Source organism: Loxodonta africana, chromosome 15 (genome assembly GCF_030014295.1).
Source record: "Loxodonta africana isolate mLoxAfr1 chromosome 15, mLoxAfr1.hap2, whole genome shotgun sequence".
NCBI lineage: Eukaryota > Metazoa > Chordata > Mammalia > Proboscidea > Elephantidae > Loxodonta > Loxodonta africana.
The window spans coordinates 63,896,308-63,909,736 of NC_087356.1; positions in this window are offsets into that span (position 1 = coordinate 63,896,308).

Below are 13,429 nucleotides of genomic sequence, written 5' to 3' on the forward strand. Positions count from 1 at the left end.
CATTGATTGATTTTCTAATGTTAAACCCTCCTTACATACCTGTGTCTTAGGCTGAGTACTCTAGAGAAGCCAAACCCATGAAGTGTATATACATGCATACATACTGCACACGAAAGTGGTCTATCACACCACAAGCCACCCCTGGCTTTTCTAACCATGATTTTTTTATATTTCTAGGACAGCTTTCCCCTCTCAATCATTTTACCGGTCCAAAACAGTAATAAACAATTTGTCCTGCAGTAGCACAAAGAACCCTAAGGGTGAAGTTACTCAGGTACCAGCCACTCAGGACTGCTGCAGGTGTCCACCTGATTTGATCAGAGTCTCTAATAATCATTTTGGCTTCACCCAGCTTGGTGTTTGATAAAATTTAACTTAGAGAAGATTAGTCCTTTGCTCTGAGCCTCACAAGGTATCAACATAGCAAAACCTTTAAGGAACATCAGGTCCAGCCACTGTACTCAAGTCCAGCAGTGCCAACCCCTTAGTCCACACATTCACAGTTAGAGTTTCGACAATTACAGTTTTTTTTTAACTTTTATTGAGCTTCAAGTGAACCTTTACAAATCAAGTCAGACTGTCACATATAAATTTATATACACCTTACTCCATACTCCCACTTGCTCTCCCCCTAATGAGTGAGCCCTTCCAGTCTCTCCTTTAGTGACAATTTTGCCAGCTTCCAACTCTCTCTATCCTCCCATCCCCCCTCCAGACAGGAGATGCCAACACAGTCTCAAGTGTCCACCTGATACAAATACCTCACTCTTCATCAGCATCTCTCTCCTACCCACTGTCCAGTCCCTTCCATGTCTGATGAGTTGTCTTCGGGAATGGTTCCTGTCCTGAGCCAACAGAAGGTTTGGGGACCATGACCGCCAGGATTACACTAGTCTCGGCCAGACCATTAAGTCTGGTCTTTTTATGAGAATTTGGGGTCTGCATCCCACTGATCTCCTGCTCCCTCAGGGGTTCTCTGTTGTGCTCCCTATCAGGGAAGTCATCGGTTGTGGCCAGGCACCATCTAGTTCTTCTGGTCTCAGGATGATGTAAGTCTCTAGTTCATGTGGCCCTTTCTGTCTCGGGCTCATAGGTATCCTGTGAACTTCGTGTTCTTCATTCTCCTTTGATCCAGGTAGGTTGAGACCAATTGATGCATCTTAGATGGCCGCTTGTTAGCATTTAAGACCCCAGACGCCACATTTCAAAGTGGGATGCAGAATGTTTTCATAATAGAATTATTTTGCCAATTGAGTTAGAAGTCCCCTTAAGCCATAGTCCCCAAACCCCCGCCCTTGCTCCGCTGACCTTTGAAGCATTCAGTTTATCCCAGAAACTTCTTTGCTTTTGGTCCAGTCCAGCTGAGCTGACCTTCCATGTATTGAGTATTGTCCTTCCCTTCACCTAAAGCAGTTCTTATCTACTAACTAATCAGTAAAAAAACCCTCTCCCACCCTCCCTCCCTCCCCACCTCGTAACCACAAAAATATGTGTTCTTCTCAGTTTATACTATTCCTCAAGAGCTTCTAATAGTGGTCTTATACAATATTTTTCCTTTTGCCTCTGACTAATTTCGCTCAGCATAATGCCTTCCAGGTTCCTCCATGTTATGAAATATTTCACAGATTCTTCACTGTTCTTTATCGATGCGTAGTATTCCATTGTGTGAATATACCATGATTTATTTATCCATTCATCCATTGATGGACACCTTGATAGCTTCCAGCTTTTTGCTATTGTAAACAGAGCTGCAATAAACATGGGTGTGCATATATCTGTTTGTGTGAAGGCTCTTATTGCTCTAGGGTATATTCCGAGGAGTGGGATTTCTGGGTTGTATGGTAGTTCTATTTCTAACTGTTTAAGATAACTCCAGATAGATTTCCAAAGTGGTTGTACCATTTTACATCGCCACCAGCAGTGTATAAGAGTTCCAATCTCTCCACAGCCTCTCCAACATTTATTATTTTGTGTTTTTTGGATTAATGCCAGCCTTGTTGGAGTGAGATGGAATCTCATCATAGTTTTAATTTGCATTTCTCTAATGGCTAATGATCGAGAGCATTTTCTCATGTATCTGTTAGCTGCCTGAATATCTTCTTTAGTGAGGTGCGTGTTCATATCCTTAGCCCACTTCTTGATTGGGTTGTTTGTCTTTTTGTGGTTGAATTTTGACAGAATCATATAGATTTTAGAGATCAGGTGCTGGTCAGAGATGTCATAGCTGAAAATTCTTTCCCAGTCTGTAGGTAGTCTTTTTACTCTTTTGGTGAAGTCTTTAGATGAGCATAGGTGTTTGATTTTTAGGAGCTCCCAATTATCTGGTTTCTCTTCGTCATTTTTGGTAATGTTTTGTATTCTGTTTATGCCTTGTATTAGGGCTCCTAAGGTTGTCCCTATTTTTTCTTCCATGATCTTTATCGTTTTAGTCTTTATGTTTAGGTCTTTGATCCACTTGGAGTTAGTTTTTGTGCGTGGTGTGAGGTATGGGTCCTGTTTCATTTTTTTGCAAATGGATATCCAGTTATGCCAGCACCATTTGTTCAAAAGACTATCTTTTCCCCAATTAAGTGACACTGAGCCTTTGTCAAATTATCAGCTGCTCATATGTGGATGGATTTATATCTGGGTTCTCAATTCTGTTCCATTGGTCTATGTGCCTGTTTTTGTACCAATACCAGGCTGTTTTGACTACTGTGGCTCTATAATAGGTTCTGAAATCAGGTAGAGTGAGGCCTCCCACTTTCTTCTTCTTTTTCAGTAGCGCTTTACTTATCCGGGGCTTCTTTCCCTTCCATATGAAGTTGGTGATTTGTTTCTCCATCACATTAAAAAATGACATGGAATTTGGATAGGAAGTGCATTTTATGTATAGATGGCTTTTGGTAGAATAGACATTTTTACTATGTTAAGTCTTCCTATCCATGAGCAAGGTATGTTTTTCCACTTAAGTAGGTCCTTTTTAGTTTCTTGTAGTAGTACTTTGTAGTTTTCTTTGTATAGGTCTTTTACATGTTTGGTAAGATTTATTCCTAAGTATCTTATCTTCTTGGGGGCTACTGTGAATGGTATTGATTTGGTGATTTCCATTTCGATGCTCTTTTTGTTGATGTAGAGGAATCCAAGTGGTTTTTGTATGTTTATGTTATAACCTGAGACTCTGCCAAACTCTTCTCTTAGTTTCAGTAGTTTTCTGGAGGATTCGTTGGGGTTTTCTGTGTATAAGATCATGTTATCTGCAAATAGAGATAATTTTACTTCCTCCTTGCCAATCTGGATGCCCTCTATTTCTTTGCCTAGCCTAATTGCTCTGGCTAGGACCTCTAGCACAATGCTGAATAAGAGCGGTGATAAAGGGCATCCTTTTCTGGTTCCCGTTCTCAGGGGAAATGCTTTCAGGCTCTCTCCATTTAGAGTGATGTTGGCTGTTGGCTTTATATAGATGCCCTTTATTATGTTGAGGAATTTTCCTTCAGTTCCTATTTTGGTGAGAGTTTTTATCATAAATGGGTGTTGGACCTTGTCAAGCACCTTTTCTGTATCAATTGATAAGATCATGTGGGTTTTGTCTTTTGTTTTATTTATATGGTGGATTACATTAATGGTTTTTCTAATATTAAACCAGCCTTGCATACCTGGTATAAATCCCACTTGGTCATGGTGGATTAATTTTTTGATATGTTGTTGAATTCTATTGGCTAGAATTTTGCTGAGGATTTTTGCATCTATGTTCATGAGGGAAATCATGTTCATGAGGGATATAGGTCTGTAATTTTCTTTCTTTGTGATGTCTTTGCCTGGCTTTGCTAGCAGGGAAATGGTGGCTTCATAGAATGAGTTAGGTAGTATGCCAACATTTTCCATGCTTTGAAATACCTTTAGTAGTAGTGGTGTTAACTCTTCTCTGAAAGTTTGGTAGAACTCTGCAGTAAAGCCATCCAGGCCAGGGCTTTTTTTTGATGGGAGTTTTTTGATTACCGTTTCCATCTGTTTTTTATTATGGGTCTATTTAGTTGTTCTACTTCTGAATGTGTTAGTTTAGGTAGGTAGTGTTTTTCCAGGAATTCATCCATTTCTTCTAGGTTTGCAAATTTGTTAGAGTACAATTTTTCATAATAATCTGATATGATTCTTTTAATTTCAGTTGGGTCTGTTGTGATGTGGCCCTTCTCGTTTCTCATTCGGGTTATTTGTTTCCTTTCCTGTATTTTTTTAGTTAGTCTGGCCAATGGTTTATCACTTTCGTTAATTTTTTCAAAGAATCAGCTTTTGGCTTTGTTAATTCTTTCAATTGTTTTTCTGTTCTCTAATTCATTTAGTTCAGCTCTAATTTTTATTATTTGTTTTCTTCTGGTGCCTGATGGATTCTTTTGTTGCTCACTTTCTATTTGTTCAAGTTGTAGGGACAGTTCTCTGATTTTGGCTTTTTCTTCTTTTTGTATGCGTGCATTTCTAGATATAAATTGGCCTCTGAGCACTGCTTTTGCTGTGTCCCAGAGATTTTGATAGGAAGTATTTTCATTCTCGTTGCATTCTATGAATTTCCTTATTCCCGCCTTAATGTCTTCTATAACCCAGTCTTTTTTCAGGAGGGTATTGTTCAGTTTCCAAGCATTTGATTTCTTTTCCCTAGTTTTTCTGTTATTGATTTCCACTTTTATGGCCTTGTGGTCTGAGAAGATGCTTTGTAATATTTCGATGTTTTGGATTCTGCAAACGTTTGTTTTATGACCTAATATGTGGTCTATTCTAGAGAATGTTCCATGTGCGCTAGAAGAAAACTTGTACTTTGCAGCAGTTGAGTGGAGAGTTCTGTATAAGTCAATGAGGTCAAGTTGGTTGATTGTTGTAATTAGGTCTTCCGTGTCTCTATTGACCTTCTTACTGGATGTCCTGTCCTTCTCCGAAAGTGGTGTGTTGAAGTCTCCTACTATAATTGTGGAGGTGTCTATCTCACTTTTCAGTTCTGTTAAAATTTAATTTATGTATCTTGCAGCCCTGTCATTGGGTGCATAAATATTTAATATGGTTATATCTTCCTGGTCAATTGTCCCTTTTATCATTATGTAGTGTCCTTCTTTATCCTTTGAGCTGAATTTAACTTTAAAGTCTATTTTGTCAGAAATTAATATTGCTACTCCTGCTCTTTTTTGCTTATTGGTTGCTTGATATATTTTTTTCCATCCTTTGAGTTTTAGTTTGTTTGTGTCTCTAAGTCTAAGGTGTGTCTCTTGTAGGCAGCATATAAATGGATTGTGTTTCTTTATCCAGTCTGAGACTCTCTCTTTATTTGTGCATTTAGCCCATTTACATTCAGCGTAATTATAGGTAAGTATGTGTTTAGTGTTGTAATTTTGATGCCTTTGTATGTGTGTTGTTGACAATTTCATTTTTCCACTTACTTTTTTGTGCTGAGACGTTTTTCTTTGTGAATTGTGTGTGCCTCATTTTCATAGTTTTTGACTTTATGTTTGCTGAGTCGTTACGTTTTTCTTGGTTTTTATTTTGAGTTATGGAGTTGTTATACCTCTTTGTGGTTACCTTAATATTTACCCCTATTTTTCTAAGTAAAAACCTAACTTGTATTGTCCTATATCGCCTTGTATCCCTCTCGATACGGCAGTTCTATGCCACCTGTATTTAGTCCCTCTTTTTGATTACTGTGATCTTTCACATATTGACTTCAATGATTCCCTGTTTTGAGCATTTTTTTTTAATTAATCTTAATTTGTTTTTGTGATTTCCCAATTTTTGTTGATATCAGGATGTTCTGTTCTGTGACCTTGTGTTGTGCTGGTATCTGATATTATTGGTTTTCTGACCAAACAATTTCCTTTAGTATTTCTCCAATTCTCTAAGCTTGTGTTATCTGTAAATATCTTAATTTCTCCTTCATATTTCAGAGAGAGTTTTGCTGGATATATGATCGTTGGCTGATAGTTTTTTTCCTTCAGTGCTCTGTATATGTCTCCCATTGCCTTCTTGCCTGCATGGTTTCTGCTGAGTAGTCTGAACTTATTCTTATTGATTCTCCCTTGTAGGAGACCTTTCTTTTCTCCCTGGCTGCTTTTAAAATTTTCTGTTTATCTTTGGTTTTGGCAAGTTTGATGATAATATGTCTTGGTGTTTTTCTTTTTGGATCAATCTTAAATGGGGTTCGATGAGCATCTTGGATAGGTATCCTTTCGTCTTTCATGATGTCAGGGAATTTTTCTGTCAGCAGATCTTCAACTATTCTCTCTGTGCTTTATGTTATCCCTCCCTGTTCTGGGACTCCAATCACACGCAATTTATCCTTCTTGATAGAGTCCCACATGATTCTTAGGGTTTCTTCATTTTTTTTCATTCTTTTATCTCATTTTTTTTCCAGCTCTGTTGGAGTTAATTCCCTGGTCCTCCAGATTTCCCGGTCTGCATTGTAATTGTTTGAGTCTGCTCCTCTGACTTCCTATTGCATTTTTTAATTCTGTAATTTTATTGTTAATCTTTTGGATTTCTGAATGCTGTCTCTCTATGGATTCTTGCAACTTATTAATATTTCCACTATGTTCTTGAATAATCTTTTTGTGTTCTTCAACTATTTTATTAGTGTGTTCCTTGGCTTTTTCTGCAGTTTGCCTTATTTCATTTCTGAGGTCATCCCTGATGTCTTGAAGCAGTCTGTAAATTAGTTTTTTATATTCTGTATCTGATAATTCCAGGACTGTATCTTCATTTGGGAAAGATTTTGATTCTTTTGTTTGGGGGGGTGTAGAAGCAGTCATGGTCTGCTTCTTTATGTGATTTGATATCTACTGTTGTCTCCAAGCCATCACTAAGATATTGTAGTGATTTATTCTATATTTGCTCCCTGAGTCTTATCTTGTTTTGTTTTCTTTCAGTATATGTGTATGGGCTACTAGATTGTGCTGTCTTGATTGTTGTAGCCCTTGACTTACTTATGACCCATTAGCAGCTGGTTTGGGCTGTTACCAGATATATATGCCTGAGTCCATTCACTATTCCTGAGTAGAATCTGATTTTGGGTCATCAAGTGTATGATGCACCCTGTCACCTATCTACCTTGAGAAGTAGTGGTGATAGTTGTGTGCACCAGATTCTAGTAGCAGCTGGGGTTCACACTCCAGGGGCAGCAGGATGCTGGCAGGCTTCCCCCAAGTGTCAGTGAGGTAGGTGTGTCTCTATTCCTAAAGCATCTTGGTGGGTGGGCTCTGCAGCTGTACCTTAGGGCCCCAGTGAAAGTACTTCTACAGATTGGTAGGTGTCACCCTCCTTAGACTCCTAAGGCAGGAGGCTAGGTGGTCTGGGGGGAGCTTCAGCCCTCAGTTCCCTGTTGTGGGTCAGTGAGGGCACTGTTGAATAATAGCAGAGATATCAGACCTGGGAAACTTGTCTTTCCAGTAAAACTGCTAAAAAAAAAAAAAAAATGCAGTCAGATCCCTATCAGAAATGCCTTTGCATTATAATAGCCACCTTGTTCCCTGCAGGGATGAAAGCCAGAGACTGTGGATCACATATGCTTGGCTGGAGCTGATTCTGTGTTTTTAGTCCAATTAGGGAAGGATTTTTGGTCCCTGCGTTTTTTGTGGTTGCTTCTGTCAGGCCAGGAGAATGGGTTAGGAAAAGACCAAAAAAAAAAAAAGGAAAAGAAAAACCGCAGAGCAGTTCTCCCTCTGGCTCAGGAGATTCCAATGTTAATGAAGCCGCCTGGGAAGCGGAGGGGAGGTTTCAGAAAAATAGAAGAGAGTAGTGCCCCAGAATATAGACAAAGTTACTTATCTTGGTTGGGATGACTGTTTTATCTGACATTCCCGAGGGGCGCATTGCTTTTGTTTGCTGGCTGGGTAGAGATTGCACCCCGAGGGTCAGGCCCGTGTCCCGTGCTTGAACTGTCTCAGAAGCCGGAGTCATTTCCTCCGCTGTCAGTCAAAAGCCCAGCGTCAAGGTTCCCCGGCTGGGACGCTGCACTTCCGGCTCCAAAAACAGTCTCTGCCTCCCAGTGACTTCCCCTCCCACCAGCCACGTCTCTGTGCCTCCCATGCGGACCGGCTGGGCCCCGCCTAGGTCAGTTCAGGGGGCTGGGACAGCGCCCTGTGTTTGCACCATCACAGGATGTGGTGCTCAGCTCCCCTGCGCCCAGTCCAAAGCCCCATGCCAAGGTTCCCCAGCTGGGATGCTGCACTTCCGGCTCCAAACCAGTCGCTGCCTCCCGGGGACTTCTCCTCCTGCAGGCTGTGTCACTGCGCCGCCCCCTCTGACCGGCTGGGCCCACTCCCAAGATCAGTTCAGGGGGGTAGGGCTGCACCCCATGTTTGCGCCATCACAGGATGTTGTGTTCAGGTCCACTGCGCCCAGTCCTAAGCCTGGCGCCAAGGTTACCTGACTGGGATGCTGGTTCCAGGCTCCGAGAACAGTCGCTGCTTCCCTGTAGTTGTTCGTTCTTGGTCTCTGTCACTCAGGTCAACTCTTTAAATCTGTGGTCGTTGGTCAGGGTTCGTAGATTGTCATGTATATGATCGATTCACTTGTTCTTCTGAGTCTTTGTTGCAAGAGGGATCCGAGGTAGCGTCTACCTAGTCAGCCATCTTGGCCCCCCTCCCAATGACAGTTTTTAAAATCACAATTAACTCTGTTAGCAATCAATACTCACAACTGAATTATATAATCTTATCAGCATCTCCCCCTACCTTCTCTTTCCCAGACCCATCAGCAAAAGAGGCATCTATTCAGTAGGCATCCTCCCTTGTCCCACTCATTTAAAGTAAGCATACTCACAAAAGCTTTATTATGTTTGGTGCTAGTATGACTTTATAATGGTCTTTATTCTGAAATTATGTATGGTTTAAGGACATCGGTACAGGTGCCAAGTTGACAAGGGGTGGACTGTGATCATTAAAGTTGTGTGTCAACTTTGTTGGGCCATGATCCTCAGTGGTTTGGTAGTTATGATATAGTTTGGTAGCTTTTTAATGATGTAATCACCTCTATAATGAGATCTGATATAATGTGGTCACCTCCATGATGAGATCTGTTGTGAGCCGCCAATCCTTTGAAAAGGAGATTCCTTGGGGGTACAGTCTGCAAGCAATACAGGTGGACTTTCCGGCAAATCTCACAGGCTTTTGCTTTGCACTGGATCCTGCCTTTAGCTCATCATTATCTGACCTCTAGTTTTTGGAACTTAAGTCTGTAGCCTGTCATTTTATCTGCTGCTTTGGATTCATCAGCCTCCACAGCCCATGAGCCAGCAACCTGCCATCTGACCTGCCAATTTTGGGTTCATCAACCCTGCAGCTACATGAATCAGGGGAAGCCTCTAGCCTGATGCCTATCCCACGAACTTGGGACTTTCCAGTGTCTACAACCATGTGAACCTTTTTATTCACATAAGCATCTTTGTCTCTCTCTAGCTGTCTCTGTCTATATGTGTGTGTATATATACACATATATTTTTATATACATATATATATACATATGTATATACATATACATACACATACACATATATAACTGTCTGTCAGTTTGTCGTACTACGGGGGCTTGTGTGTTTTCTGTATTGCTGTGGTATTGAAAGATATGCCACCAGTATTCACATATTAGCAGAGTCACCGACAATAGACAGGTTTCAGCTAAGTTTCCAGACTAAGACAGCCTAGGCAGAAGGGTCTGGCAGTCTACTTCTGAAAAAAATTAACCAGTGAAAACCTTATGAACAGCAATGGAACATTGTCTGATATAATGCTGGAAGATGAGTCCCTCAGGTTAGAAGGCACTTAAAATATGGCTGGGGAAGAGCTACCTCCTCAAAATAGAGTCCACCTTAATGATGTGAATGGAGTTAAGATTTTCAGACCTTCATTTACTGATGGGGCATGACTCAAAATGAGAAGAAACAGCTGCAAACATCCATTAATAATAGGAACATAAAATGAATGAAGTATGGAGGAAGGAAAATTGGAAATCATAAAAAAATGAAATGGAAAATATAAACATTAATATCTTAGGTATTAGTGAGCTGAAGCAGACTGGCACTTACCACTTTGAATCAGACAATCATATAATCTACTATGCTGGGAATGACAGTGTGAAGAGGAATGGTGTTGCATTCATCATCAAAAGAACATTTCAAGATCCATCCTGAAGTACAAGGCTGTCAGCGATAGGACAATATCCATATACCTACAAGGAAGACCAGTTAGTACAGGAACTATTCAAATTTATGCACCAACCACTAAGGCCAAAGATGAAGAAATTGAAAACTTTTACCAAATTCTGCAGTCTGAAATTGATCAAACATGCAATCAAGATCCACTGATAATTACTGGTGATTGGAATGTGAAAGTTGGAAACAAAGAAGAAGGACTAGTGGGAAGAAGGACTGGTAGTTGGAAAACATGGCCTTGATGATAGAAATGATGCTGGAGATCACATGAGAGAATTTTACAAGACTGATGACTCAAGCCTCAAGTTGCAATAGTGAAGGATTCTATGGAGAAAATATTAAATGAAGGGGGAAGCATCAAAAGAAGATGGGAGGAATACACAGACTCATTATACCAAAAAGAATTAGTCAATGTTCAACCATTTCAAGAGGTGGCATATGACCAGGAACTGATGACACTGAAGGAACAAGTCCAAGCTGCTCTGAAGGCATTGACAAAAACAAAGCTCCAGAAATTGATGGAATATCAATTGAGTTGTTTCAACAAACAAATGCAGTGTTGGAGGTGCTCACTCGTCTATACCAAAGAATATGGAAGACAGCTTCCTGGCCAACTGACTGGAAGAGATACATATTTATGCCTATTCCCAAGAAAGGTGATCCAACTGAATGTGGAAATTATAGAACAATATCATTAATATCACATGCAAGCAAAATTTTGCTGAAGATCATTCAAAAATGGCTACAGCAGTATATCAACAGGGAACTGCCAGAAATTCAGGCTGGTTTCAGAAGAGGATGTGGAACCAGGGGTATCATTGCTGATGTCAGATGGATCCTGGCCGAAAGCAGAAAGTACCAGAAGGATGTTTACCTGTGTTTTATTGACTATGGGAAGGCATTCGACTGTGTGGATCATAACAAATTATGGATAACATGGCAAAGAATGGGAATCCCAGAACACTTAATTGTGCTCATGAGGAACCTTTACATAGATCATGAGGCAGTTGTTCGGACAGAACAAGGGGATACTGATTGGTTTAAAGTCAGGAAAGGTGTGCGTCAGGGTTGTATTCTTTCACCATACCTATTCAATCTGTATGCTGAGCAAATAATACGAGAGGCTGGACTATATGAAGAAGAATGGGGTATCAGGATTGGAGGAAGATTCATTAACAACCTGCCTTATGCAGATGACACAACCTTGCTTGCTGAAAGTGAAGAGGACTTGAAGCAATTACTAATGAAGATCAAAGACCACAGCCTTCAGTATGGATTGCACCTCAACATAAAGAAAACAAAAATCCTCACAACTAGACCAATGAGCAACATCATGATGAACGGAGAAAAGATCGAAATTGTCAAGGATTTCATTTTACTTGGATCCACAGTCAACAGCCATGGAAGCAACAGTCAAGAAATCAAAAGATGCATTGCATTGGGTAAATCTGCTGCAAAGGACCTCTTTAAAGTGCTGAAGAGCAAAGATATCACCTTGAAGACTAAGGTGTGCCTGACCCAAGCCACGGTATTTTTAATCTCATCATATGCATGTGAAAGCTGAACAATGAATAAGAAAGACCGAACAAGAATTGATGCCTTTGAATTGTGGTGTTGGTGAAGAATATTGAATATACCATGGACTGCCAAAAGAACGAAGAAATCTGTCTCAGAAGAAGTACAACCAGAATGCTCCTTAGAAGCAAGGATGGCGAGGCTGCGTCTTACATACTTTGGACATGTTGTCAGGAGCGATCAGTCCCTGGAGAAAGACATCACGTTTGGCAGAGTACAGGGTCAGCAGAAAAGAGGAAGACTCTCAACAAGATGGATTGACACAGTGACTGCAACAATGAGCTCAAGCATAACAACGATTGTAAGGATGGCTCAGGACCGGATAGTGTTTCATTCCGTTGTGCATGGCATCACTATGAGTCAGAGTCAACGCGACGGCACCTAACAACAACAACTAACAATGACTTCTTCATTGCAAAACTTTTTTTTTTTAACAACGTAAAAGGCGATTATACAGGTAGACCTCACCAGATTGAATACACAGGAACCAAATCAACTACATCTGTGGAAAGAAATGATTGAAAAGCTCAATATCATCAGTCAGAACAAGACCAGGGGCTGACTGCAGAACAGAGCATCAATTACTCTCAAATAAGTTGAAGTTGAAGAAAATGAGAACAAGTCCACTGGAGCCAAAGTATGACCTTGAGTATATCTCTGTTGAATTGAGAACGTACCTCAAGAATTGATTTTGACACATTGAACACTAATGGTTGAAGACTAGACGAGTTTTGAAATGACATCAAGGATGTCATACATGAAGAAAGCAAGGGATCTTTAAAAAGACAGAAAACAGAAAGAAAAGACCAAAATGGATATCAGAAGAGACTCTGAAAGTTGCTCTTGAACTTAGAGTAGCTAACATGAAAGGAAGAAATGATGAAGTAAAGAGCTGAACAGAAGATTTCAAAGGGTGGCTTGAGAAGACAAAATAAAGTACTATAATGACATGTGCAAAAACCAAAAGAGAAGAACAAGCTCGGCATTTCTCAAGCTGAAAGAACCGAAGAAAAGATCCAAAGCTCTAGTTGCAGTATTGAAGGATTCTATTAGGAAAATATTAAACAACACGGGAAATATGAAAAGAAGATGGAAGGAATAAACAGAGTTATCGTACCAAAAAGAATTGGTCCACATTCAATCATTTCAGGAGGTATCCTGTGATCGAGAACCAATGGTACTGATAGAAGAGGTCCAAGATGCGCTGGAAGTATTAGTGAACAGCAAGGGTCCAGAAATGGACAGAATAGCAATTGAGCTATTTCAACAAACAGATGCAGCCCTGGAAGCACTCACTTGTCTATACCAGGAAATTTGGAATACAGCTACCTGGCCAACTGACTGGAAGAGATCCATATTTGCACCCATTCCAAAGGAAGGTAAGGCAGTCAAATGCAGAAATTGTCAAACGATATCATTAATATTACACACAAGTAAAATTTTGCTGAAAATCATTCAAAAGCAGTCACAGCAGTACATTGACAGAGAACTACCAGAAATTCAAGCCAGATTCAGATGAGGACATGTAATGAGGGATATCATTGCTGATGTCAAGATGGATCCTGGCTGAAAGTAGAGAATACCAGAAAGATGTTTACTGTATTTTATTGACTATGCAAAGGTGTTCGACTGTGTGGATCGTAACAAATTATGGATAACATTGCAAAGAATAGGAATTCCAGAACACTTAAT